The following is a 27851-nucleotide window of genomic DNA, read 5'->3' on the forward strand; positions in this document are numbered from 1 at the left end:
TGGGGGGGGGGAGTGACAACAAGGCGATTTACAACAAAGTGAGAAGTAAGATGAAAAGAATACAGAAGGTTATAAAATAATGCAATCTTTAAAATTCACAACTCATAAAAATGCACGGAATGGCCATTTATTAAGAGCTGCAGTAGCAGCCTATTGATTGATTGATTGATTGATTGGTTGGTTGGTTGCATTTGTAAAGCCCACCTTTTTTCTCCAAAGTGCTGAAGGTGGTGTATGTAGTTCACCCTCTCATTTAATTCCCACAACAACCTTATAAGGCGGGTTAGGCTGAGAGGCAGTGACTGGCCTGAAGTCACCCAGTGGCCTTGATGGCTGAGTGGGAATTTGAATCCTGGTCTCCTAGGTCCTAGTCTGACACCCTCTCATCTGATCAGGTCTCTCTTCCAAATACCTACAGAAAAAAATGTGTTTCTTTGCCAGCTGCCTAAACTGGGGCCAGATGCAGTTGAGTAGAAGAGAGGAACTTGTGCATGCAAGGAGCCACCACTGAAAAGGCTCTACCCCTTAAAAAAATGTTAGTGGAAGTGAGGAGGAACCGGAGCTGCTTTGGTGAAAAGGAAGGAGAAAGCAGACACATGGGAACATCACGGGTTCTGAATGGCCAACCTGACTTGAGATTTGGTACAAATGAACAGGAAAATAACCATGAATTGCAATAGTGCTCAGTTGACCCGTCAGATGATTGCCTCCTAACATGACTGCAGTGGCGTAGCGTGGGTTGTCAGCACCCGGGGCAAGGCAAGTAATTTGCGCCCCCTAACCCGTGGATTTTAGCACTCGAGTGCGAGCGCGCCCCCCCAGATGTTGCGGCCGGTGCGGCCAGCCCCCCTGCACCCCCCACACTACGCCACTGGGGCTGGGGGCGAGCGAAGGAGCCAAGGACCCCCCCCAAAGGCTCAGCAGGAATTTATTAAATTTATTATTTGCGGAGCCCCCGCGGGCCGAGCTGGAGCCAGCGGCGCTCCCTTCTGCCGGGAGACCCTCGCCCGCCCGCCGGCTTCGTCTCGGAGGGTTTTGGGGAGGGCAGGGCGCGTTGAGGCCCCTCGGAGCTCTCCTCCCTTCCAGTCGGCAGAAGCAGCCGCCGCCTGTGGCTGGGCCGAGGGGATGGTGGCGGCGGCGGGGTGCAGAGGCTGCCCGTGCCCGGCCAGGCGTCGGTGGCGGCGTCGGCGCTGCTGCAGCGGCTGCTCCTCCTGCGAGCAGTGAGTGGAGCGCAGCCGCAGCGGCGGCGGGGGGCGCGCGCACTAGGGCGCAAGGCTGGCGGTGGCGGCGGGGAGCCCGGCGGAGGAAGGAACTTGTCCCTTCCCTCTGGACTCGCGCCCCCCTCAGTTGTTGCGCCCAGTGCGGCCGGCACCCCTGGCACCCCCCACGCTACGCCTCTGCATGACTGGTCAAGTATCCTCAAATACTGGGTGGACATCTCCAAATGTCCTATGCCCATTTATTTGGGAGCAAGTCCCATTGATGTAAGTTCAGCTTACTTCTGAGTAAGCATGCATAGGCACAGGTTGCAAAATGGCCTTAGCCTATGGTTTTGAATAATTTCTTTATATATTTAAAATATTTATATACCACCCTTAAGCCAGCCTTGCATTACAGAGCAGTTAAATGCAAAAAATAAGAAACAATTGCAGTATGTTTAAAAAGTGCATTACAGGCATACCTTGGGTTGAATGTGCTTTGGGTTGAGCACATTTGAGTTGCGCTCCGCGGCAACCCGGAAGTAACGGAGCGCGTTACTTCTGGGTTTCGCCACTCGCGCATGTGCAGACGCTCAAAATGACGTCACACGCATGCGCAGAAGCGGCAAAACGTGACCCACGCATGTGCAGATGCGTCATTGCTTGTTACGTTCGCTTCAGGATGCTAACGGGGCTCCGGAACGGATCCCATTCACATCCTGAGGTACCACTGTATGGTGATAGTTATGAGGGGCTGTTCTGCATGCTTCCTTTCCACCTCACAGTACAGCCTGTGCCATCTCACACCCAGTCATCAGTGGAGTACAGAATCTTGAGTTGAATATGAGAGTAGCATTAATTTTCAATAGATTTTGTTGCATTAGCCGTGTGGCCATAGCATGATATACATAGAAATAACAACATAAAATGGGGGTGGGGAGGTAAAGGTAGATATCGTCCTGGGCAAATACTTACAGGGAAAAAAGAAAAAGAAAAAAGAGATAACAGAAGCGATAACAGAAGCGACAAGGGATTTAAAACATCGAGTGACCGATAATACAAAAACAAAAAGACAAAAAAGCATTAATGTTAGGAAATATGCAACATGCACCTGTCTACGCAGTGTACTTTTTTGTAATTAATCTTTCATCAGAAACATACAAATGCTCTTCATACAAACAGTGCCAAAAAGAGAAAACAAAATGCTAGATGCTTGTTCAATGTGCACACTGTCCGTGAGGAAGAGAAAACTCCAAGCCATGTGTGCATCACACAACCTCACACAAAATGACAAAGATACCTTGGTAACAAGTTCTTCTCAAAGAGTTTTTTGGTGGGTAGGGGCTGTTATTGGTCCCCCATGACAGCTCGCAACCATTTCAGCTTGGCGTAACACCAATGATTTGTAATCTTTAAATTGGCTGCTACCAGCAAAAATAAATAATCTGATTTGATTTCTACAAAGTAGTCTACACACAGCTTCCAGAAAAATGAAAAGCAGCACCATCCCAGGTCCCAGATTATTAACTGCTTGACTATTGCTGACATCTGCTGAAGGCTTCTGACCCAACAAGCATTCACAACAGAACAACTTTATCACACATGATTTGAAGCCCCTTGGAGTATATTTCTGAACATGAGATGAAGGGACTGGTTGTTGCCTTCATGCCTGATTGCTGCGGGAAACTAAGCATTGGACTTCTGGCCTAGAATAACAAGTGTCTTAAACAGATTGCTGCAATTGAACACATACTTATGAGTTGAAGTGAATTGTCCCATTGAAGAAGAAAAAGACTTATTTCTGAGTAAGCCTGCATTGAACTGGGCTACAGGAGAATGAGGTTCAGTTCCTCAGGTGGGTTATAACAGAGGAGTTGTACTGCTTAGAAAGCTGTGCATTAGAGCGCCGTTCCTCCTCCAGTTCTACAATACAGTTTCACCTGCTTGTCTAATTGCTACCTCCGCCTCTTCCCTAGATTACTGGCAGGGATTTACTTGTCATGTACTTAAGCCTAGGTGTTACCATAGGATGATTTGCATAATTATTACCTTACGGGACTTTTTAAAAAGGCCAGAAGGTAGATGCCAAGCATCAAACAGTACCCGAGCATAAGAGCATTTCTGTGATTTCCAGCAACTGGTATTCAGAAGGATACTGCCTTCCAGGGGTGGCTCACTCATGAGGCAAGGGGAGGCGAGCGCCTCAGGCGGCAGCAACCACCAAAACAACAGATCCTGATGGAGATCTTTATTCTCCCTCCTTGTTCCTGATGTAGATCTTCACTCACTTCTTCTTCCCTGGCAGGGGACACCATTATGTGGTTTGCCTCAGGTGTCAAATATGGAGGCTGAGCACAGCCATCGTGGCTAGCAGCCCCCAGCAACCATGTCCTCCATGAATTTATCTAATCTTTTAAAGCCAACCACATTGATGGAGGGATGCGGGTGGCGCTGTGGGTTAAACCACAGAGCCTAGGACTTTCCAATCAGAAGGTCAGCAGTTCGAATCCCCGTGATGGGGTGAGCTCCCGTTGCTTGGTCCCTGCTCCTGCCAACCTAGCAGTTCGAAAGCACATCAAAGTGAAAGTAGATAAGTAGGTACCACTGCAGCGGGAAGGTAAATGGCATGTCCGTGCACTGCTCTGGTTTGCCAGAAGTGGCTTAGTCATGCTGGCCACATGACCTGGAAGCTGTACGCCGGCTCCCTCGGCCAATAAAGCGAGCGCCGCAACCCCAGAGTCGGCCACGACTGGACCTAATGGTCAGGTGTCCCTTTACCTTTACCTTTACATTGATGGAAGGTTTGGGGCAGTCTGTATAAAAATGCATAAGTGATGATAAACATAAAAAAATACATTCTATTAAGGGAAACTGCTCTGCAAAAAATGTGTATGTTAGGGAAAACTACATAGAGAAATGTGTATATTTGGATTAATTTGCCCTAAATTGCTGATAAATTTTCATGCATTTCAGCTTGCAAACTGAAATGTGGAAAACTGAACTTGATTGGAAAAATGAGAAACTGAGAGAAACCAGAATTGGCAGAACCACCCATCACTACTCAAGGACATGTATTGGAACTGGTGCTTTTTAACTTGTTCAGAAATAGAGTAGCCAAGTTTTCTGATGACACCATATTATTCAGGGTGCTAAAAAGAAAAAAAAGGAAGAACAAAAGGATTCTGAAGAGCTGCAAAACAATCTCTCCAAACTGGGCAATAATGAATGAGCAATAAAATTCCAAATGTGGTTCAATGTACACATGTGTAAAGTGAGGCACATTGGAGCAAAAAAGAAATTCACATTATATAGTGATGGGGTCTGATCTGGCAGTGAATGATCCAGGGGTCATGGTGAAGACATTGACATTGGCTCTGTGAAGACATTGACTAGTGTGCAACAGTTTTGAAAAATGAGGATTTTATTTTGGCAGTCATTAGGAAAGGGAATGAAAACAAAACTTACATGATTATTATAATACAAATAATAATACAGTTCTGGTTGCTTTTGCATATTCTTTTAATTTTTAAAATTATCTACAGAATTTGGTTTGTCTGGAGCAAAAGATCGGCTAATCTTACATAGGCAACTCAACACTGACAAGGAGGTACCATATAATCTGGAATCTTGAAAGTGCTTGATAAGACAAATGTAAACCTTGAAAGCAGAAGCACAGAAGTAATCTCATCTGAGATGCAGCACTGGCAAAATATTTTGGAAAGAGCTACTGAAGTTGTAAAAGTACTTGCTACCCCAAACAGCACTGCATCGGAACACAGATATCCTGTTCATGTTCAGCAATAGCAATTCCTTAAAATGGTAAAGTTAATACTGATAGTTGAAGCCACGGCTCTGAAATAATCCATTAACAAGCTATGCATAACCATTATCTAGGCAAATAATCGAAGTGAGATAATTCAGTTCTTTGCAGCGCAAGTAAAACAAAAGATTTTGGCTCTAATCAAGGCAGCAAATTATTCTTCACAGTCGATGGTAGTCACTAATAAATGGCTTTTGTTGCAGAGTGTGTGCCAGAGTGTCACAGAACATTCCACCGACAGGAATATGCTCTGGCAAAGTCAACCTGGGAGCATTACATGAGGCTTGAAAATTGTGGAGTCATCCTTTGCACTAGTGGCATTTAGACTTTTTCCTAATCTGGCCCTCCAGGTTTTCAGTAAGGAAAAAACAAAAGTACAAGGGTGCAGTTTTTCTCCCTTGCTCCAGGGATCCAGAAGCAAAATGACAAAAATTTACTGCAAGGATGCATCCGACCAAACCTTTTGTCCAGGTGTTGTCTCTTCTGTCATTTTAAGGAAGACACATTTTTGTCCCATGCAGCTTACCATATATGGATTGGAAAGCATTTATTTTAAAGCTCATCAGGCACATACCTGATCAGTAATTGGGTGACCAGTGTAATGTTCATGTGAGAGCAGGGTGGGAAAGAAACTGTTGTGGTCAATTTTCCTCTCCCCTCCATGTACCTGGAGTTTTTCATTTTGCTGAGCCTGGATAGCTCAGTTGGGTAGAGTGTGGTGCTGAGAATGCCAAGGTTGCAGGTTTGATCGCTGTATGGGACAGATGCATATTCCTGCATTGCAGGGGGTTGGACTAGATGATCCTCAGGGTCCCTTCCAACTCCACGATTCTATGCTGAACTTTTTCCACTCTCCTGGATAGGCAAGAGTCAGAGGTTTCTACATTCAAATATACCTCTTTTTTCATTCTCCATCCAACAGGTTCAAGAAGACAGCCTGGCAAATATATTCAGAAGACTTGTGAGGGAGAGTCAGTGAGGGGTGGGGCCATTTTTATCTCTGAGATTCTCCCCATTAATGATAATTGCATTCTGCCCCATATATCTAAATCTTTTTTTAAAAAATTCTTTCAAAGCTCTCACATAGTTGTCTTTGTAGATATTATGATTGTTTGTCAATAGCCACACTCCTAAATACTTCACTTTTTTCTCTATTTTCCAGCCGGCAATTTCCCTTAATTTCTTTTTAGCTTGGTTATCCATGTTCTTAACTAACATTTTGGTTTTATCTTTGTTTATTTTGAGACCTGCCAATTTTCCAAATTCAGTTATTTCCATTAATAACTCTAGTGTACCTTCTCGAAGTTGTTCCAGAGTTAAGACAAGAACATCTGCAAAAGCTTTTGTTTTGTAACTTTGCTCGCCCACTGTTATTCCTCTAATTTTATCATTATTCCTAATACTTTGCAATAGAATTTCTAAGGTAAGAATAATAACAGAGAGTGGGCACCCTTGTCTTGTTCCTTTCATCATATTGCATTTTTCTGACCCGATGTTATTTCTTATAATGTTTGCCCGTTGTTCCTTATATATAGCCTTGATACCTCCCCATAATGCTATTCTTATTTAAAACAATCCCAATACTTAATGACACACAATGTCTAAAAGATTTGCAAAAGGATCTGTCTAAGTTTATCTGGAGAGCGAAGAAACCTAGGATCAAAAGAATAAGATTCTTATTGATATAAAAGAGCAGGTTTTGCACTCCAAGATTTGGAATTTTGAAGCTGCTTGTCTGTGTTGGATAAAAGACTGGATATTGCTAGAAAATACACAGTTGCTAGATTTGGAGGGCCATGATGTCAAACACAGTTGGCATGCCTGTATCTGCTTTGGTAAAGCAAGAATACGTAAAAGCTTCACCAATCATCTCATTAGAAAAAACTTAATTAGGGTATGGGAAAAATACAAAAACCTACTAGAAAACAAAACACCAAGGTGGTTATGCCCAACAGAAGCTGAGACAAGGAAAATAATAATAATATGAATGATAACAGGGGTACCTATAATGAATTGTTAGATTTTTCAGGAGAGCCCCAAATGAGGAAAATTGAAGAGATCAAAGAATTTGTATCGGACTGGTTAAATTATCATCAAATCAATTCAAAATTTAAGGTAGATAAGCAGCTGGAACGTGCTCTGGTCCGTGGGGTCATGAAGAGGCGGACACGACTAAACAAAAACAAGCAATTGGAATTTGTAGAAAAACTATCACAATTTGAAAAAACATCAACCCTAAGATCCAGAGCTAAAAATTTATCTAAAATGTATAGGGTCTTGATTGGGAAACGAAAGAAGAATTTGCAAAATCATCTATGATCAAATGGGCACAGGCTGTGGGTCATAATACTGATTTAAACCTGTGGGAACATTTGTGGAAAACAAATTTAAAATTCACCACTAGTTACACACTAAACGAGAACTGTTTAAAAATGATCCACAGGTGGTACTTGACTCCAAATAAACTAGTTAAATGTTTAGATCTAAATGTGACTTATGTTGGAAATGTAAGGAAACAACTGGAATATTTTATCATTCATGGTGGTCTTGCAGATTAATAAAATAATTCTGGGAGATGATTTATAATGAACTTAAGAAAATGTTGAAAAGAACATTTCCTAAAAACCCAGAAGCTTTCCTTCCGGGAATAATGACAACAGAAATACCAAAAAAAATCACACTACGTTATGGATGTATGCGACCACATCTGCCCAAACTTTGGTAGCAGAAAAGTGGAGAACAGATGCAGTACCATCACGAGAAGAATGGCACCTTAAAATAATAGATTATCTAGAACTTGCCAGCATGACAAACAGATTAAGAAATAAAGACAATATTTTTTTTTAAAGAGGGCTGGACATTATATACAGATTATGTGGAAAACTACTATAACAAGAAAATAAGTGTAACTGAAAAAATGCTCAGCAGTAGACGTGACAAAGTGGGACAGTATGGTAATAAAAATAATTTAGTAAGAGTAAGAAAATGCAGTTTGAAAAGATATGATATAGGAAACCAGGAAAAGAGTGGAACGGGAGTTGAAATCAAGGTTTATAAGAGTTAAAGTAGAGGAATAAGTTATGCTGTGATCATTGCTTATATACATGTGTGTTATATTTAAGTTACGTTTTTCTTTTTTTCTTGTTACCTTGTACTTGACTAACACAGTGTGTATTGATGATATGATTAAATAAAAAAGAAAAGAAAATCCTGAGGACCAGCTAGAGGCATGGAGGGACACATCAGGATCTGCAAGATCCAAAGCTGCTTCTTTCCCCATTACACCTGAAAAACAGCTTAAGCACACTGTATTATTATTATTATCGGGGACGCGGGTGGCGCTGTGGGTAAAAGCCTCAGCGCCTAGGGCTTGCCGATCGAAAGGTCGGCGGTTCGAATCCCCGTGGCGGGGTGCACTCCCGTTGTTCGGTCCCAGCGCCTGCCAACCTAGCAGTTTGAAAGCACTCCTGGGTGCAAGTAGATAAATAGGGACCGCTTACTAGCGGGAAGGTAAACGGCGTTTCCGTGTGCGGCTCTGGCTCGCCAGAGCAGCGATGTCACGCTGGCCACGTGACCTTGAAGTGTCTCTGGACAGCGCTGGCCCCCGGCCTCTTGAGTGAGATGGGCGCACAACCCTAGAATCTGTCAAGACTGGCCCGTACGGGCAGGGGTACTTTTACCTTTAATGTCTGCTGCCTGAAACTAGAAAGTCACTCGCAGCCAGTGTAGACAAAATTGAGCTAGGTAGGCCAAAAATCTGACTTGGTATAAGGCAGCATCCCAGGTTCTTGTCAGCCCTGGGACTGGCATAGTTAATTCCCTCCCTTTGCAGCCCATGAAAGAAGAAATGAAAGCTGCTTTTCCTGTGCAACTGCAGATTTCTCTCTCTCTCTCTCTCTCTCTCTCTCTCTCACACACACACACACACCCCATAAATAAACCCATAGAACTGCTCAGTCTGCACGATAACGGCTGTCAATACCTGTTTTTTTCCTTTAAAGCATAAACTATAAGGAAAAGTGTTTACAACTGAGTTGCGAAAATATTTACAAGTTTTCAGATAAAAATAATTTCCAAATACAGCTTTGAATTTGTCAGAATGTGAGATAACAGTCCATTGCTAAATCCGGCCACTTTCCCCCTTTATAACATTACAGGAATTCGCCTCTTCTCTGTCCTCGGTCATATCTCACCTTAACTACTGCAGTCTTCTCTCCAAACTGTTGTTGTCTCACCTTTGTCCACGTACGTCCATCCTGCACTTTGCTGCCAAAATTACTCACCTCTCATCACTCGGACCGTGTGACTTCCTTAAACCCCTTCCCTGACTTCCTGTACACACATAGATCTTGCACAAGCTTCTTGCCATCCCCTTTAAAAACCTTGTGGCCTTGCCCCTCCTTATCTCTCTGTACTTATTTCCCAACAGGTTCCTTCCTGTGAGTTTTCCTCATCAGGCTCTACCACCCACCAATGCCTAAAGGTTTCCTGCTCCCTGAAATGACTTCATCCATTTTCCCTTCCTGCCTCTTATGCACAGAACTGCTTCTTGCATGACCACCTTAATCCCTTTTAAATCGCACCTCAAAACTCAAGTTCTGTGGGGAAACTTTGCCACATCTCGCCAATCCTAATTTAACTAAGCCAGAGTATATGTAATTGAAGGAATCATGTCTCTCTCTCTCTTGCTTATCCATGCCTCAATCTCTCTCCCCTCGCCCCAATTCTTTGTTGCTTCCCTGTGTCTATATTGTAAGCTCCTTGGGGCAGGGCCCTGCCATTCTTGTTCTTTGTAAACTGCCATGTACATAGATGGTGCTATAAGTAAATAATTCACAGTGCTTTTTTTAATATCCCAAGGCTTGGTGGTGAGTGGGAAAGGACTATGGCATTGGCTTTAACTTGGCCTTTCTCGGAGGGGCTGAGGACGCCACTGTTAGCCGTCAGGTGGCCAGAGAGATCGGGGCCTCTTCCCTAACTGTGCCTGTGTTTGGAACGTGCAATTAAACGGTGGCATCTTTTCATCTAGTCATTTCCCCCCTTCCCTATATTTCCACTACCCTTCAACAATCCCCGTGTTATTTTCTTACACCATCTCCACTGTGTTGAAAGCTTTCCATTCATGTTGCTGCCTTTTTTGCCTAGCATGTGTAGCCATTGTGCTCTGTACTCTGATGATATCAATAAACCTATCCATGCAGATCAGCATCAGAGTGTGAATGACATTTACATTTCCCCACGCAACTGGAAACGCACTCATTTAGATGCACCAAATATATTGCCGAACCTATTTGCTGGCTGGAAGCTGGATAAACTCGAGCAGCTTTCGTCACCCAGAAGGATGGTTGGATGCAGAGGTCGGGAACCTCAGGTCTGGGGACAGAATCCAGTCCTCTGGTCCTCTCTGTCTGGTACTTGGGACTCTCCCCAGGCCAAACCCCCACCAGCCCTGCCCTGTCCTGCTTCTTTGTGGATAGCTCAATTGGTTAGCGCATGGTGCTGAAAATGCCAAAGTTGCAGGTTCAATCCCCGTATGGGACAGCTGCATATTCCTGCATTGTGTGGGGTTGGGCTAGATGATCCTTAGAGTCCCTTCTAACTCCATGATTCTATGATTTTTCCTTGGCTGGATTGTGTCCTTGAGCTATGATAATGCCTCTTGCTTGCCTGGATAGAGATGTATACGTGGTGCTATAGAAGCCTTGCTTGTGTACGTGTGGTTGGAATGTAGCCTGCTATGAAAAGGTAGGAGTTGCCTCCATTGCTCTGCCCAATTTAGCCTCTGTTCCCATCAGCCACAGGTAAGCAGTACCTCCGAAGCATATCCGCAAGGGACTATGGCCCTTAGGCAGAAAGATCTTCCCTACCCCAGCTTTAAGGGTGTGACTGCCTGGTCTATCTGTCAATCAGATCCTTATTGTAACCCTCACCAACTTTGCAGTCTTCTTAAATAGCTCTTTTCCTAGGAAAACGTACAACACTTTTAAAATGACTACCCTTCAGCGCATCGCAGCGTGTTGTAATTACTGCCTTGTTCCAAAAACTCTTGGGTTCATTCTTCATAGTGCCACAAAAACTAATTCCCATAATGCCCCATACTTCAGTGTGAGTACTCTCTTGTCAAATATGGTGGCAGCAAGTTATGTAATATGCCAAAGCTAAATTATTTTATTTCAGATTTCACATCAGGTTGCAAACAAACGGGTTTCCTGACGAGTAACAAATGTTTTATTTGTTCTTTGTTTGTTGTGACTGCCATTGCCTTGTTATTAAACACTAAGGCGTCAAGAATATTGGCCCCCCTTTCCATATGGTGTGTTTTTGTTGCCTTCTGCAATGTATGTGCTGTTTCTGGCTTCACTCTTTTACACACAGCAATCCTTGCTATTTGCTTTCTCAAAATATTATGCCATTGCTCATTTGGCTTGCATTTGGAGCAGTTCTCTTAGTTACAGTCTCTATACAGCTGGCTCACTCAGTACTCTAAATCTTAACAAGGCTTCTTTAATTATTTCACCAAATAGGGTTTCATTTATTCTTTCTTTCATCTTCATGCTTTTATTGCAAGCACATGTCGGGGATGCCGTTCATCTGTTATGTCCTCTCATTTCTTGTTTTAAATTTCAAAATGCTCTGCATTTCGATGGCATACACTGGCTGCCAACTAGCTTCTAGGTCCAGCTTCAAGATATTAACGTTGGAATATAAAACCTTTAATGGCTCGAGACTTGATACTTGATGGAACACTTCTCTGAAGCTCTGCCTACCCAGGCTTTAAGATCTGGTCCCATGTACAACTGTGCTTCAGAGTGTGCAGGCACAAGACAGGGCCTTCACTGTTGTGGTGCCCCAAATGTGGAACTGCCACTGAAAATACACTTGGTCCCTGTGTTGTAGCTTTCTGGCATTCATCTTTTTTTCTTATTCTTTTAAATTACATTCATTGGGCATAGCTGAGCCTATAAGTTATGTGTCTGCTTTATAGATGTATATAGGTAAAGGTAAAGGAACCCCTAACCATTAGGTCCAGTCGTGACCGACTCTGGGGTTGCGGTGCTCATCTCGCTTTATTGGCCGAGGGAACCGGCGTACAGCTTCCAGGTCATGTGGCCAGCATGACTAAGCCGCTTCTGGTGAACCAGAGCAGCGCACGGAAACGCCGTTTACCTTCCTGCTGGAGCGGTACCTATTTATCTACTTGCACTTTGGTGTGCTTTCAAACTGCTAGGTTGGCAGGAGCAGGGACCGAGCAATGGGAGTTCAAACCCCCGACCTGATCGGCAAGCCCTAGTGCCACCCGCGTCCCTATGTATATACTGCTTGATTATTATTATTACTAAGTTTATGGTTTAATTTTACATAGAATAAATTTCATTGGATTAGATGTATACAATTTTGAGAACTTTCAGGGAGAAGGGAGCTGTAGAAATGTGATAAATAAAAATTACGAAGTGCTTCTTAGCAATATATGCTGCCCCCACCTCTACTCACACATATACCTTGTGTCCAGCTAAGACTGTCATCCTATGAAAAGTTAGGCATTTCTAAGTTGCCAATGAAAGAAAAATCTTCCTTTCAAGTAGCCAGGAGCGACTTCCAGCTGGATTCTTGTAGTTCACTTTGCATGGAGTTGCCCTTCCAGACTATCCAGATGCTACAATTATTAGAGCAGAATGCAGCAGCCAGAATGTCAACCTATACAGGATTCTAAAATATCAACATTGGCTACCTGTAGGCTAAATGTTGATGATTATGTTGACATACACAAAACCCTAAACAACTTAGCACCCAAATATCCAAAGGAGCGCCTTTCTTTGTACCAGCCTGTCAATGACCTTAGATTTTGGGGAGGGCCTTCTCATTGTTCCACCTCTGGGAGTGGCGCATTATGTGATGATGTAGGATAGGGCCTTCTCCGGACCCCGCAGTAGTCAAATGAGCTTATTTCATTCTGTTTTCCAAATCGTGTCCTCTCACATTTCTCAACAGTAATTTTATACATTCTGTGCTCTATTCCTGGCCAGTCGTTCAACATTTTGGCACACCGAGTAACAATTAAAATGCCACCCCTGTTTCCTCCCTGGCACATGACTGGCATTGCTGTCACCCACCCTTGTCAAGCTCGACAAGGGTCGTATCCTCTGGGGCACACGCCACCTGCTTCTGCTATGCTGCCTCCCAACTGTTTGTCAGGCAGCCAGCCCTGTGCTGGGGAGCTTCCAGGGTTGCCTCTCCGCACTTGTGACTGTGGCTCAAGTCATGCCTGAGGACAGTGCTGGCCATCGCCAAATAGCCGTGAGGCAGATAATGAATTGCACTGTGGAAAGAGAATGTGCCCAGTCAACTTGAAAGGGGTGTGTGTGTTTGGGTGTGTATGGCAGTGTATGTTTAGCAGTGGTGGGGGAAGAAAGGAAATATCCCTACTGTAGGCAATTGCCTTGTGTCACCTGTGGAAAAACCGGCCGTACCATGACCTTCCTTAGCTAATTTATTTCCTACAAAATCGGAGCAGCTCCTTTCCTATCAATTAGGAGTGTGTAGCAGCCAGAAGGTTTGGTTCAGATCAGATCCCACTTGGGGGCTTCAGAGAACAGTCAGATTTAGTGTAAAGTGTTTTGGACGGTGCCCAGTCCAGTTTGGGTCCAAATCACAATCCTGAAAAATGAAGCTTTTTACTTGTCCTCCTGCCCCAACAGCTTTCTACTATTAATGTTGTGATTGCACTAATTAAACACCTAGGGATTATTACTGGAATGCCCAGTAATATTATTGTTAGGATGTAGGTAGGATCGAAGCCACTGTTATTCCTGTGCCACCCAGAGTTCTCCTTGGGCAGATAATACTTGTATTAGGGTTTTGTTTCCCTAGTCACAGGTGGTTAAAAAAACGCTGAGGGGGAATGACAATTTTCAGGAATGGAAGGGGTGGTGTTTTGTTTTTTAAGCTGACGTGACAGAGATCTTGTCAGTTACTATTTCAATTTTCCATCGCCGCACTGAAAATTGCATTGTGTCATCATCATATAGATTATTCTGAGGGGAATTATGGAGAGTCAGAGTGGGCACCATGATGGGAAATTAAAATGGCATTTCTGACAGGAATGAAGAAAAAGGAAGTGAGGACATCCTTTCAGCCTCTGACCTGACGCCCTTCCAAATTCAGAAAGTTCAGATTAGTAAACCTGTGGCTCAGCCTTAGTTTCTGTTATAGCTTGCATTTGTCCAAGGAGGAAACCTGAATTCTGTGTTTGTGTGTGAGAGTGTGCAGAGTTCATGTGAAAAGAATTGTCCCTCATTTATAACTACAGTACAAGAGAGAGAGAGAGTTGAGAACTCTTCCCTCTTTTGTTTTCTTCTGCTAGTTTAGGACCTTTTCTCTGACAATTATAAAAATGACCATATCAGAAGACATGGTTCTTATTCACTACCTGTCTCCAAGTACAAAATCTCTATAAAAGAGAACCTAAGAGGAGGAATGTCTCAATGGGAAGATAGGTGTAAACTCTCCTAGTAAAAATCTGCTGGCCACATTAGGTTTTAGTTAAAAACCTAATGTAACTTGCAGAATCCGCTGCTGAAAGTTCTCAGTATCTTTTCTGAAATAGATTTCTCCCTAAGAAGTGGTATGATGGTAGTCCCACCAAATCTTGCAACCTTGTGGAAGTCGCTGCTTGTTGAGCATAACAAAAACCTAAGGGAAGGATGGAGACCCTTCACAAAAACGGAAACCAAAACGAGGAAGTTGGTGCTAATCAGTGACTGCTGAGAGGCAGGATGCCCAGAGCTAGTGGGCCAGGAAACCTCCGTCCAGAAAAAATACTTTCAGTGGTGGCGGGTCATGAACTCTTTGTAGACTTGATTGCATGAGCAGGATGGTATTTTGTGACCGAACAATTTGCAAAGGTCCTGTTTGTACAGAGAGAACATTTTTAGATGTTCAGTTGCTCCTTAATATATTTATATCCTGCCTCAAAGCTTTTTCATTGTGGCTTTATTTATTTTAAACGTTCATATCCCACTTTAACAAGAAATGTCAATGTAGCTAACGGCAGCACATAGCCATAAAAACATCAAAAACATCATAAAAAGTCAAGAATAAAATTACACAAAAGCAGCAGCCTGCAAACCCCAGTATTGGCAGTAGTTTTTTTAAAAATCGCAGAGTAGTCAGCCAGCACAAAAACTTCCCCTCCAAAGTCATGTGCTCACTCAGTGGTGAAATGCAAATAGTGATGGGGCTAGCTGGGCCTTCCTGTGAACATTATTCGAGGGTGTTGACATCATCAGTGAAAACGCCATGCTCTTTTCGCTCAGTTGTTCATTGGAGCAGTACGAGTTCTTCCACTTAAAGCAGTGAAAGCAAGTGTAGTATAAAAACTCTGTTCTTTTAATTCCCTTAGGGGAGGAAAATGTTGAAGGGATTTGTGAAATCCTACATGCGAACAATTAACTCAGTTCTCAGCGTGGTTCCTTACATAGCCCAAACAGTTCAGGAGATGGGTACGCCAACATTTACAGAAGTAGAAAACTTACTTTTTTGGCCGGGGACGACGACCCCTTAGTGAGGGATGGGGAGAAGCTCTGAAATTGATCAGTGGGAGCTGAGCATTGCCAGTGAACATGGAATACCAACTGACTATAGTGGGGAATGGAATGTAGTACCCTAGGAAAAGGTCATGGCTGATTGGCTGGAATCCAACCACTTAAAAGTCTCCATTATCCAGAAGGAAATACATACAGTGATATGGAAAGATGACATCTACTCTTACAGATCATGATGCCTTACAGAGGCAGAGTACGATGTTCAGTACATTGACTCTCCCTGCTTTAGAGTCTGTCTGTAAATCCTAAGGGATACTGTGTCTTATTAATGCTGTGTTGAAATTCAATCAACATTGTTAAATAAATGCTACATTACAGTACATCTAGCTTTTATTTCCCCCAACATGTGTTGACTCCTACAGTCACCGTGTGCAGGGAATCAAGTTGAGGTAGTTCGTCTCGAGGGATGCAAAGCACTAGGGACCAGTTGCCAACAGATGTTGAATGGATGAAACCAGGATGCAACAAACAAATATATGCTGCTGCTTAGATAACAATAAAAGACAACTGGCTTGATCCAGGATAAGGATCCTTACACCTGGAAATATGCCCCATTAAATTCCACAGGGTTTACTTCTGAGTTGTTGTTTTTTTTAAAAAAACTTTAAAGCCCTATAAGGCCTAGGACCCTTGGACCCTTGTACCTACGGAACTGCCTCTCCTGGTATGCCCCACGGAGGACCTTACGGTCTGCAAATAATAACATCTTGGAGGTCCCGGGTCTCAAGGAGATTAGACTGGCCTTGACCAGAATGCTGTGTCACAAGAGACCAGGGCCCTGTTGGATCTGACATCTTTCTGCAGGGCCTGCAAGACGGAACTGTTCTGCCAGGCCTTTGACCAGAGTCCAGTCTGACTCCCCCTCTCTCCTTATAAGAACTTGCATGAAAGTGGCCCCCAACTTTTTTCACAGGCTCATATAAGATCAGTATAAAGCATTTAAGGTCTCCATCCCTAATTTGTGGGTTGCCATCTGATTAGATTTCACTTTGATTCTGATTTGATTTTAGGATGTATTTTAATTGATTGCTTGATTTTATAGTAGTATGTTGTATATTTGATGTTAGCCACTCTGAGCCCGGTTTTGGCCGGGGAGGGCGGGGTATAAATAAAATTTATTATTATTATTATTAGTAGTAGTAGTAGTAGTAGTAGTAGTAGTAGTAGTAGACATGGCTGGGATTCTGCTGTAAATTGCACTGAGGTCCCATTTAATCAGTGGGATAAATGACTTAAGTGTCATTGATTTCAATGGAAACTAAGAGGGTTGAAAAAAATAGCTTGGGAGAATTAAAAATGGTTTCTATTGATGCAAGGAAGAGAGCAATGTAGGTGCTAATCGAACCTCCTTAGGGAAGGCATTCCAAAGGCAGGGAATGATGAACTTGAAGATTCTCTCTGTTGCCGCTTCCTGTCTGTCTCAGCTCATGGTGGGGCCAAACGGAGGAGAGCCAATTATCTCAGCACACAGGAAAAAGAGTTTCATTAGAGGTTATGCGGCTTCCCGGCCTACTGCAGTATGTGAACACATCTCCTTTAACCCATTTTGCTGTGCTCTGCGGTCAACTGTATCTAAGCACTGCTTTTCACATTACTTTTGAAGGTCAACTCTTGGGAGTTGTGTGCGTCTCTAAAGTTCTGTGGGAAAAGAAGGATCAGACTAAAATAATGCATCTAATCTCTGAGAGAAGCAGCATGTAGGGCAAAACTCCAGAATCCAGAGGCAACACTTTATGTAGATGCAAATAATATGATCTTAATGTTGCATGGATCTTCTGACACTGAACAGTCTTCTAAAGTAATGGGCAAGTAGCCCTAAACCCTATTAAAATCTAAAAGGACTTATGTCCATTTAATATTTGCAGCATTTCAGGCCATGACATTACTCTAGCATGGGTTTTTACTGATTCAAAGCTGCAGTACAACGCAGTGAACGGAATGGAGTTGTGACTAACTTCCTGGATTCTGCCCTAGATCCCTCTTCTTTTTCTTGTTTAAACTATCCCAAGTGTCTAATTCTGACTTGCTCTTCTAGATCCCCACCATGTCTTGGAAAATTTGTCTTTGTGCTATGGCCTGCAACAGAACAATTCATTAAAGCTTTATTTTCTGTGGGGAAAATGTTGGCAGTAGTTACTCATCCACCTGTCTGCCTTAATAAAACGCTAATACATAAACTGAAATATGTTTCTTTTGGAGCTAACTTTTAGATGAGCGAGCACAATGCCTGGCTGAAGAGCCAAGGCCCTGATCTAAAGCCAACTGAAACCAATTATTATTCCCATTAGTTTCAGTGATCTATGGTTTGGGCCTCAAGTACATCTGCTCTCTCCTTTTAAACAAGCACAAAGGGTAAACCAGTATGTGGTATTGCTATAGTCAAATGGAGAAACAGTTCAAGGCAAGGAAACGCTCAACTACATGGATTTTATTATAACAAATGAATGGGTGGCATATGGAAATATACGGTTTCAGATATTTGCAAAGAACACAGTATGTAGGCATATTGTGAGCTGTTGCCATGTTCCTTAGGTTTCATTGCAAAGAAAAATGGTGTCTGACATTTTCTGCGTGGACACACACACAGAAGTAGAGTGCCAAATATCTCCAACATGTGGTTGGCCTGAGATTTTCTCTGAGCAACTGATCCGCCACACTTCTCATGGTATACCAATAAAATTTCCCCCATTCCAAAATCTTAGTGTGATGGAGGGGCTGAGGTGAACTAGCCAATTTGGGCTCACAGAATTGTGATCAGTTCCTTTTGGCTGACTTCTTTCTAACTGGGACATAAAACCTGAAGCAAGCCATTTTTATTTTACTAGTAAAATTTGCTCTTGCTTTCAAAAAGGCTTTTGATAAAAGCCCCTCACCAAGGACTCCTGCATAAATTTAGAAGGCATGGGTGTTTTTGTGAATCAGTAAACGCCTAGGAAACTGGAGGCAGAGAGTAGGGATAAATCGACAGTTTTCCCAATGGAGGGATGTAGAGAGTGAAAGATTAAGGGCAGGCACAAGAAAATAATTCTTCACACAGCGCATAGTTAAACTATGGAATTCCGTCCCAGAAGTGGCAGTGATAGCCTTCCCCTCCATGAATTTGTCTAATCCTCTTTTTAAAGAAAAAGAAAAAGCTTAGGCCCAAAGGGGAGAGTGGCAATGTTTAATAGAGGCCTCTCAAAGGAGAGACTCAGTCACCTTTTGGAAAATAGTGAACTGGTTTCAGGGCAAACCGGTCAACTTTAGACCAAGGCCTAGAACTCCAACATCTTGCGGAAAAATACACCTCAAGAAAAGGAGGATCTCTCTACATAGCTTTCATAGACTTTAAATCTGCCTTCGATTTAATATCACAAAACAGGCTTTGGGAAAAACTAAGCGCCTCAAACATAGACAGACGTCTACTGCGTCTCATCCGCAGTTTATATGAAAACACTCGGGTCCGGGTTAGGTGTGACCAACAGAGCCATTTATCCAAGGAAATCCTACCATGGTGTTAAACAAGGCTGCGTCCTTGCGCCTACTTTATTCAACTTCTAGATTAACTCCTTAGTAGAAAACATGGAGAAAGAAAATGCCCAACCCCCTAAATTGGCTGGTACACCCTTCCCGGTTCTCTTATATGTGGATGACGCAGTTCTAATATCCTTCTCCTGTGTAGGCCTAAGAAAACTTCTAAGATCTCTCACAGTCTATTGTAATGCTGAACAATTAACAATTAACTATAGCAAATCCAAAGTTATGGTGTTCTCTAAAAAAATAATGACACAAATGGAGAATTGACAATTGACCTATTGAACAGGTATCATATTTTAAATACCTGGGTATAACCTTCCAGGAAAAGGGCTTATGGCATTACCAGGTTAAAAATACTGTTGCAAATGCCCAAAGATCTACCAAAGCTATTATAACGTTTTTCTATGGAAAAGGGGGCCAATATATTCCGGCAGCCTCTGAGGTCTTTGCTGCAAAAATATTAACACAACTGACATATGGCTCTCAGATCTGCAGCTTCTCAAACCTTGCTCCATTAGAATCATTCCAAACGAAGTTCCATTGCTGCCTGCTAGGGATCCCTTCTTGTGTGTCTAACATAGCTGTCCGCCTGGAGGTCAGGCAAATCCCTGTTAGCGCTCGGATATGGATTCTGAAGATCCATTATTGGTTAAAACTTATTTTTCCCCTGTTGGGTTGGCACCCTTAACCCTACTGGATTCCTACCAATCCAAATGGAAAGCTACACTGCATGAAAAGGTAAGAGGCTTGGGGTTTTCCCCACAGGCCCTCATAGATAAAGCTAGAGCAATAATCCGCCGGACGAATCTGGGATGTGGAACTGCAATGCCACGTGAGTGAGATGAATAAACACCCAGCAATAACATAATGGGAGAGGATTTACCCCAGCAAATTATTTGGCAAAATTACAAATACCTAAATACAGACAGTCATTTACCCTCGCTAGATTCAATGTGCTGCCATCCGCCTTACTGCAGGGCAGATTTGAGGGTAAACCATATGCAGAACAAGTCTACTCCTGCGGGTTAATGGAGGTAGAAACTGTCTCATGCCTTGTTATGCTGCCATTTCTACGGGGATATACACTTGGTATTTATTACCCCCGCTATGCAAAAATCTCCAAATGAATCTGAACTTCAATGTCTAAAATCCCTGGTAGAGGACAAGGATCCTGAGATCACGTTAAGGGTAGCCAAATTCTGTGCGATTGCCATAAAACTTAGGGAACAAGCTTTGTTATCATACTGATTAAGGCCTTAAATGATAATTTTAGGTTATCTGTTAGTGACTAAGTTTTAATTTATATATTTTTTAACTGTTGCTATATCTGTATTGTCCCTGTTACACCTAATTGCAAATTCAAATGTATCCCTATCATGTGTTATGACTTCCTTGATATTGCATTTGGGCTGGAACTTGTCTGTGACGGAAATAATAAATCATAATTCTTCTTCTTCTTCTTCTTCTTCTTCTTCTTCCTTCTTCTTCTTCTTCTTCTTCTTCTTCTTCTCTTCTCCTTCTCCTCCTCGTCCTCCTCCTCCTCTTTTTAAAGCCATCCAAGTTGGTGGCTATCGGTGGCTGCTGGCCACAATGACTATTTTCTCCATCCATTGCTGGAGGCAGTAAGCCTTCAAATATCTGTTGCTGGGAATCACAAGAGGAGAGTGCTGCTTACTTGGGTCCTATTTATGGGCCGCCCACAAGTACACTGGGGAAAACAGGATGCTGGACAACGATAGGCCTTTGTCCTGATCTTGCAAGACTCTTTAAGTTTACAGGTCTCCTAACAACTCTCAGCACCTTTAACAAACCACAGTTCCCAGGATTCTCTGGGGGGGAAACCATGACCATTTAAAGTGGTGTGATACTGTATTGTGCAGGTGGGGCCCTAATCACCTGGGTGATTCCATCAATCCGGGCTCACGCAATGCAAGGAAAGATATAACCGTGTGACTGTTGCCTATGAAAAGTGAAAATAGGAACAGCCTATTGCGAAATGTCCAAGCGGCTCGGCCAGAAATGTTGAAAAGGGAGATGGTTTTTGACACTTATGAAAAGGATTGTGAAAAGCTGTGTCGAGTTTTCTTTTCAGCCTTATGTAAGAATATAATAAGCAGGTTTGCGGTGACTTTCCAAAATACAATAGGCACCTAAGCTTTCCAAATATATAACCAGCCAGTGAACGCTGTAAAATATTTGTATAGCTGATTAGCACTAAGTAGAAGAGACACCTACTTTAAAGTATCGCCATGTAAGCGAACAAAGGAGATTGGGGGCGGACAGAGAGAGAGAGAGTCCTTTTGTATTTCTCCTGCTCTCCAACCCTTGATAGTAAACTTCCAAGGCATTAAAGGTAGACTAAACAAGAGGCAGTAACAATAGATTTGCTTCTCCTGGTTTTTAACATGCGAATGCTTAAATTGCAAATCCCTGAACACCATTCTAATTAATAAACAAACTCAATGTGGAATCTATCTTCTTTCATCTGAATCAATAAACAGAGAAGTCATGAGAAAGGGACCTTTTCCCTTCAGGGAGCCTTTTCTTGTTAATGTTGACTCAGATTGTTAGTGCTTACATTTGTCCTTGTCCTTGTGTCGTTCTACTTCCTTTTTAACCACCCAACTTCATCTCTGAAGATCTTTGCAAAGTGGCTCTTCATGCATGACTTTCATATTTATTTATACCAGTAATGAATATTAGCTGCCAAAGTAAGCTCTCTAAATTGAAGTAACATTTAATTGCTACACCAGACATTGAAAGATGGATGTCAAATGTCACCTTAATTCATGTCAAAGCATTTGTTGCAATGTGTATTTGAAAGATATGCTTTGAAGAGACAGCCGAATTTCATCATTTCTGAAAATGTGAGTACAGTACTACCTGCTGTCATGAGCAACGAGCAAACTTGGCCATAGATGAGTTTGGCCTTTGGTTCTCAAACAGCAACCCCTTATGCTATGTAGCAAAGCATGAGGGATGGGGGATTTCAAAAGATGTTTACGATTTAAAAATAAAATAATGTATTTTCTCAGTTTTACCCTGCTTTTTACAAAAACTAAAAACATCACCGGGCTGCTTATAAGTGCCATATTTTTCCGTCTATAAGATGCCCCCTATTTTTGAGGACTCCAGTTTAAGAAAATGGGGGAAGATCTATCCATGTATAAGACGCCCCCAAATTTTGGACATTATTTTTTAGGAAAAAGCCTAGTCTTATACATTGAAAAAATACGGTAATTGCCACAAGAAACCTAATGTCAAGAATAAAATAGAAGCAATAAAAAAGCAATAAAACAGTGCAGCTTTAAAGACAACAGACACAGAAATCAATTCTTAAAAGGTTTCTGGGGTAGAAGAAAAAACATTTTCAAAACACCCTTAAAAGCAGACCATGAGGAGGCTTGGCAGGTTTTCCCTGGAAGGGAATTCTACAATGCTGTTTAGGTTTAAAAAGGTGGGGCTTAATTTTGATGCTTACCCAATGAGTCTAGAGTTTAAAAAGAAACCGGAGGCTGAGATGATGAACTTACAACCTGGGTATATTTTAGGCAACAGGTTCACATAGAATCATAGAATTGTAAGGTGGAAGGGACAATGAGGGCCATCAAGTCCCATTCCTTGTAATCCAGGAATCAACTAAATCATGTGGTGTGCAAGTATGAGATACAGAGAGAGTAGATAGATAAACACACACACACTCACACACACACTCAAAACCACTGCACATCTCAACTAGGCCGTTTAAATCCCTGCACATTGCTAACATTTTAAAGCATTCAGCAGGCTGTATGTTTGAGTATTTTTGAAAGGAATCTCATGTCTTCTATTTCCCATGCTAATTTTGATTCAACTTGTCTACTAAAACCAAGTATATTCAGTTTCCCCCCAGTTGACAAGGGGGAGAGCCATATAAACATCAATGCAGAACAATTCCAGTTTTAAATAAGATTTGAGTTCATAATACCATGGACAGTAGCTCAGTCAGTAATGGAAACCTGTGGTTTGTTTAAAATAAAAAAGGTAGCTTGACATTTTTGCTTTTAATGAGAGGTCATGCAGATTCTTTTTTCACCTATTTGTGTGTTTCCTAAAACCATTTCCAGTGACAGCATGAATCTAGAAACTCTGGAATTTTGCAGAGGGCCAGAATTCTTTTTGCTAAGGAAGTACGATTCCCTTCACACAGTTGATTTTGTAAAAACCAGCCAGGTCAAACCTGCAAACGTTTCTTCATTGAAACGAACCCCCTGACATGCCTGCGTTTGCATGGGTGCAAGCAATCCGGGGATCTGCTCTGAATGTTGTAGACAGAGGTGCAGCCTGTATTAAAACACCGATGAGCTAGCTCACCGTTACTTCTTCTGCATCTCATCTATGTAGCTATTTGTCCTTAGATTATGTAGAATAATGTGGAGGGAAAGACAGGATTGTACAGCTCTTCCATATTTGCCTTCCAGAACCTCTCCCCCTAAATGAAAAGGCGAGACACTATGGTTGGATATTGTGTTTACATATAGCAGAACTCATCAATATCCACAAAATTGCCATCTGGCACCGTGTTCAGATTAAGGTATCCATTGATATACTGAGGAGAGAATCCACTAGAGGACTGAATGAAAGCCACAACATACAATGTTCTTCTACAGCATCCATGCTGTTTTATGCTCCTCAGGAAGTAGATTCAACATGTCCAAAGAAGGGTTTGCAGGGACAAGGTAATGGGAAGGCTAAAAAGAAACATGGTTGAAAGGGCGAATGAAGGTTCATAAACTAGGAAAGCAGCACATGCACGCTGCACAAAGGGAGCAGAGATCAAATGTGGAAATGAGCTAAAGGGTGCAGAATATATTGCCTTTTTTGGCTCTTGAAAGCTTAGGACTCCGAAGGTCTTCTATATTCCGTGTGTGCCTGCCCAAACCTGATGATATCACCAGATACATTCCTTCAAGTCGTTCCGCTTTGTGAAGTCAGATGGGCAATAACTAGAGGGAGAGGCACAGTGTACGTGGAACGCCTTCCCCAGGGGAGGTGTGGCTGATGCCAACCCTGATGTCTTCTCAGCACCAGGCAAAGAGCTTTTTATTTGACTGGGCTTTCCATGACGCACCCTGACGCATACTTAAAATGGTGCTTTTTCTGATTCTATGGAATTTATTTCTCTGCTATGTTTCTGTTATTCAACTGGTTTCTCTTATAGTTGACAGTGTTTTTATTGCTTTCATGCCAAGCTCTTATGCTGAGAGTTCTGTAAACTGAAGAGCGGCATGTAAATGTTTAAAATGAATTTAATAAATACTGATTATCGGTGTCCTTACTCTTAAGAAGGGCTGTTTTGCAGCTTACTGGAAAGTCCTGAGCAGTAAAGGCACAAATGAGTCACACATCTCTTGCTTGTGCTTCCAGGTTAATACGGGAAGAAATCGTGCATCGTATTTGCAGGCAGATTCACTGGAGAGTGATCCCAGGCGCCATTTCAGATTTCATTGAGTGACAGGTAAAAGGCTTATTAAAGATTAAAGATCTGCTGTTAGATCTATTCAAATAAAAATGGGCAGAGCACTCTTACCGGATCAGGGAAGCTGCTGGGGCAGATGAACTAAATCCAAAGCCCTGCTAGACTCAGAACTGGAGGGAGCAGTCCCCACCCCCCATTTCCTTGTTTTTAGACATAATATTCCCCTTCCACTTTGGTCACAACAGGATGGAAAATCAACATGCCAGCGCTAGTACTACTTATGCCCCCAAATGTGTGGTTGTGTCAGGATCCTGATCTGTACCACCCTGGCATGGCACCCACTTTTTCCATTGGCAGGGGTAACCCAGAGGTTCCCCCCCCCCGCCCCGGTGCTGGCTGGGAAAGGGCTTCCAAGGGCAGATTTCCCTCTTTGAGGCCAGACTTTTTCTGCATGTGCAGAGTAAGGTCCATGATATCCTACAGCCTCTGAGACAATAGGCTTGTGCCCTAAATTGCAAAAGGAAGAGAATGCCAGTGCGAGGGATCAAATGCTGTAGCTGGTGCCATCATGCCTTATGAGCAACAGTGTAAGTTTCAATGAAACACAAGGAGAAGGAAATAAAATAGAATAGAATACAATTTAAGAGAATGGTGCCAGGGGTGTTTTAAAATACCTCCGTAGGAATGATCGCAAACAACTTGTGCCTTTGATAGGAATATCTGGCATGAGGACTACATAACCCAGTGGCGGTTGCCAGTGTGGTGCCTCCCAAACATTGTTGCCCCAACTCCCATCTTCCCTGACCATTGGCCAAGTTGGCTGGGGCTGATGGGAGTCGGAGTCTAGTAGCTTGCAGAACCAGTGAAATGGCTAGAAACAGAGGAGCTTCTGAAGAATGGAAGGCAGAACATAGGAAGGTGCCTTACACTGAGCGTCTCTCCAACATTTCAGACAGGGGCTTCTCCCATCCCTACCTGGAGATACTGGCAATTGAACTTAGGAATTTATGCATGCATTTCGAGAGGGGACATGAAGGGTTTCAGACAGGGGACATTGCCAGTCCTACCCAAAGAGGCTGGATATTGAACCTGGGACTCTCTGCATATATATTAGGAGTTCTGCTCCTGCACTTTGGTCCTTCTCCTCTCCTCCAGAGGAGACTGACAACAGCAGCAGGGACGTGCTGAGGAGGGCAGTGGGAAGTCCCCTTCGCCAGCCTCCCTGCTTAGTGCTGTTCCTACTGGTCTGGACGACACTGCAGAAATCTGCATGAGAAGTAAACGTTGGTACTTTCCGTGGTAAATTCCTTCTCTGTGTAACTAGAAATATACAGCAAATTAATTGTCACAAAGAGCATCAGAGACTATTCAAAATCACACCACATAGTTTATCAGCACCCAAATAGCTATCATTAGAGTGTCTTTTCAGGGCATTGATCTGCATGTGATAGAATGTTATATGAAAGCAAAAAATGGGAACACACAGAGCGCATTGTGAAAAAGCAAGCTTTGCTGAAGAAAGGAAGGAGGGGGAAGGAAATGTTATGTAATTCAGGCCTCAAGCTACAAACCATAGCAAAAATCAGGCAAGGAACTGACTTGCGTGCATAATAATACTCTAGCAGCGTACCGACCAGAGAAATTATGATCATTCGTGAAGGAAATGTAGAGCACTGCATCAAGGCATTATATGTGAATACAAAGGATCCATCACTTTTAAAAGCTTATTCCTTTAGGCATGGTGTGCTTCTTATTTAAATGCTGCTGTATAAAGCATTTCTACATATGTGCTTCAAAACTCTATTAGATAAAACCCACCCATCCAGCTGCTGATGGTCTAGCTTTCCAGTAGGTGTACCTAAGGGCTTCCTGGAAAAGTCCCCTTCTCCCCCCCCGCCCCACTCCAATGGAACACATCTTTTCTTCACTGTTAAATGCACTGTTGTTTTGTTTTTAAAAAACGTTGCTCAATTTCATCTCATTTCAGATAACCACATTCAGATTCCTTGACTTGGGAAGCTGTTCTTAGTGATAGCTAGTTCACACTCTAGAAGGTATCTGACATCTATAGCATTTAGTGGCAGAAATTAAACGCTGGGAAGTCTGAAACGGGGATGTGTTCTTGCAAACATGCAGTGGACACACAGCAGAGAACTGTAGTCAAACTGAACTCTCCAACACATGTGCACCTCATGTCCCTATGAGTTTACAAAAACATACCATATTCACACAATATGATGCTCACAGCTGCAACCACACCTATGTACAAGGCAAACGCACCTGCAATATAAAACGTGAATTTAAGAGGCAGCATCTATGATTCTGTGATCTGCATTACAGACATAAACTGCTTCAGGAACCCCTGTTAGGATTTCTGCTTAGAGCTTTATCTCTCAGCATACAAGGCTGTTTTAAGGATGAAAGAGATGGCTATAGACATTTACTGAAGCTTTATCCTCAGTCCATGCATTTAATTGATAGTTGTATTTTTACCATTGCAGTTATTAGCAGGGCTGTAAATATCTGGGCACCCAGTCACTATTGGTACCCCAAAATGAGTCCTGTTGACTGAACTGCTGAAGAGGGCAGGACATGAGTTCTACCTTCTGTGTGTGCCCCAGTATGCGGGACCTGGTCACTTTTTTCTTTTACTTCCTTAGCTCCTCCCCAAAATCAGCTGCCATTCACTGGAGGGAGGGCCATGGTCCTAGGTAGTCTTTAACCTCTGGAAGAAAGGAAAGGGAGGAGATGGAGACCAGAACGGGATTTGTCTTCTGGCTGGTGACCTCACTTCTGTTCCTCCATTCTCCCTTCCAAATTCTGTTGTTGTTGTTGTTGTTGTTGTTATTATTATTATTATTATTATTATTATTATTATTATTATTATTATATCAGTTCCTAGGTTTTGCAGTTGCTGTTGTTTCACTCCAGCTCCCATCAGCCCCAGTGAGCTTTGTCAATGGGCAGGGACGATGGGCGTTGAAGTGCAGCAACATCTGGAGGGCCACGAGTTCCCTGTCCCTGTTTCAGAGATTTCGGCCAAATATTTTTAGTCACTCAAGAAACATCCTAACCCTCCTAGCAGTCAGTCAGATCGTGTAATGGGAAACTTTGTATAATAAATGCTTTGTGACCTGGCTTATTTTCCCAAGTTCACCGTGATCCCAATGCTAATGCTCCTCTGAGCTCGTTCTAAGGACATTGTACTGTAAATATTTTGAAGCGTGATGTATTAATTTGATGCTGGCTGTGAGATC

At 42.7% G+C, this 27851-nt stretch overlaps 1 long non-coding RNA gene across 2 annotated transcripts in view; it reads left to right on the forward strand.

Moving 5' to 3' along the window:
- Positions 1–27851, forward strand: part of LOC128398404 (uncharacterized) — a 75422-nt gene that overhangs the window by 939 nt on the left and 46632 nt on the right. For both annotated transcript variants that reach the window (XR_008327102.1, XR_008327101.1), the window contains exon 2: positions 24543–24633. This is a non-coding gene — a long non-coding RNA (uncharacterized LOC128398404). The remainder of the gene's footprint in view (positions 1–24542; positions 24634–27851) is intronic.

The sequence above is a fragment of the Podarcis raffonei genome, chromosome 12, assembly GCF_027172205.1.
Source record: "Podarcis raffonei isolate rPodRaf1 chromosome 12, rPodRaf1.pri, whole genome shotgun sequence".
In the NCBI taxonomy this organism is placed as follows: domain Eukaryota; kingdom Metazoa; phylum Chordata; class Lepidosauria; order Squamata; family Lacertidae; genus Podarcis; species Podarcis raffonei.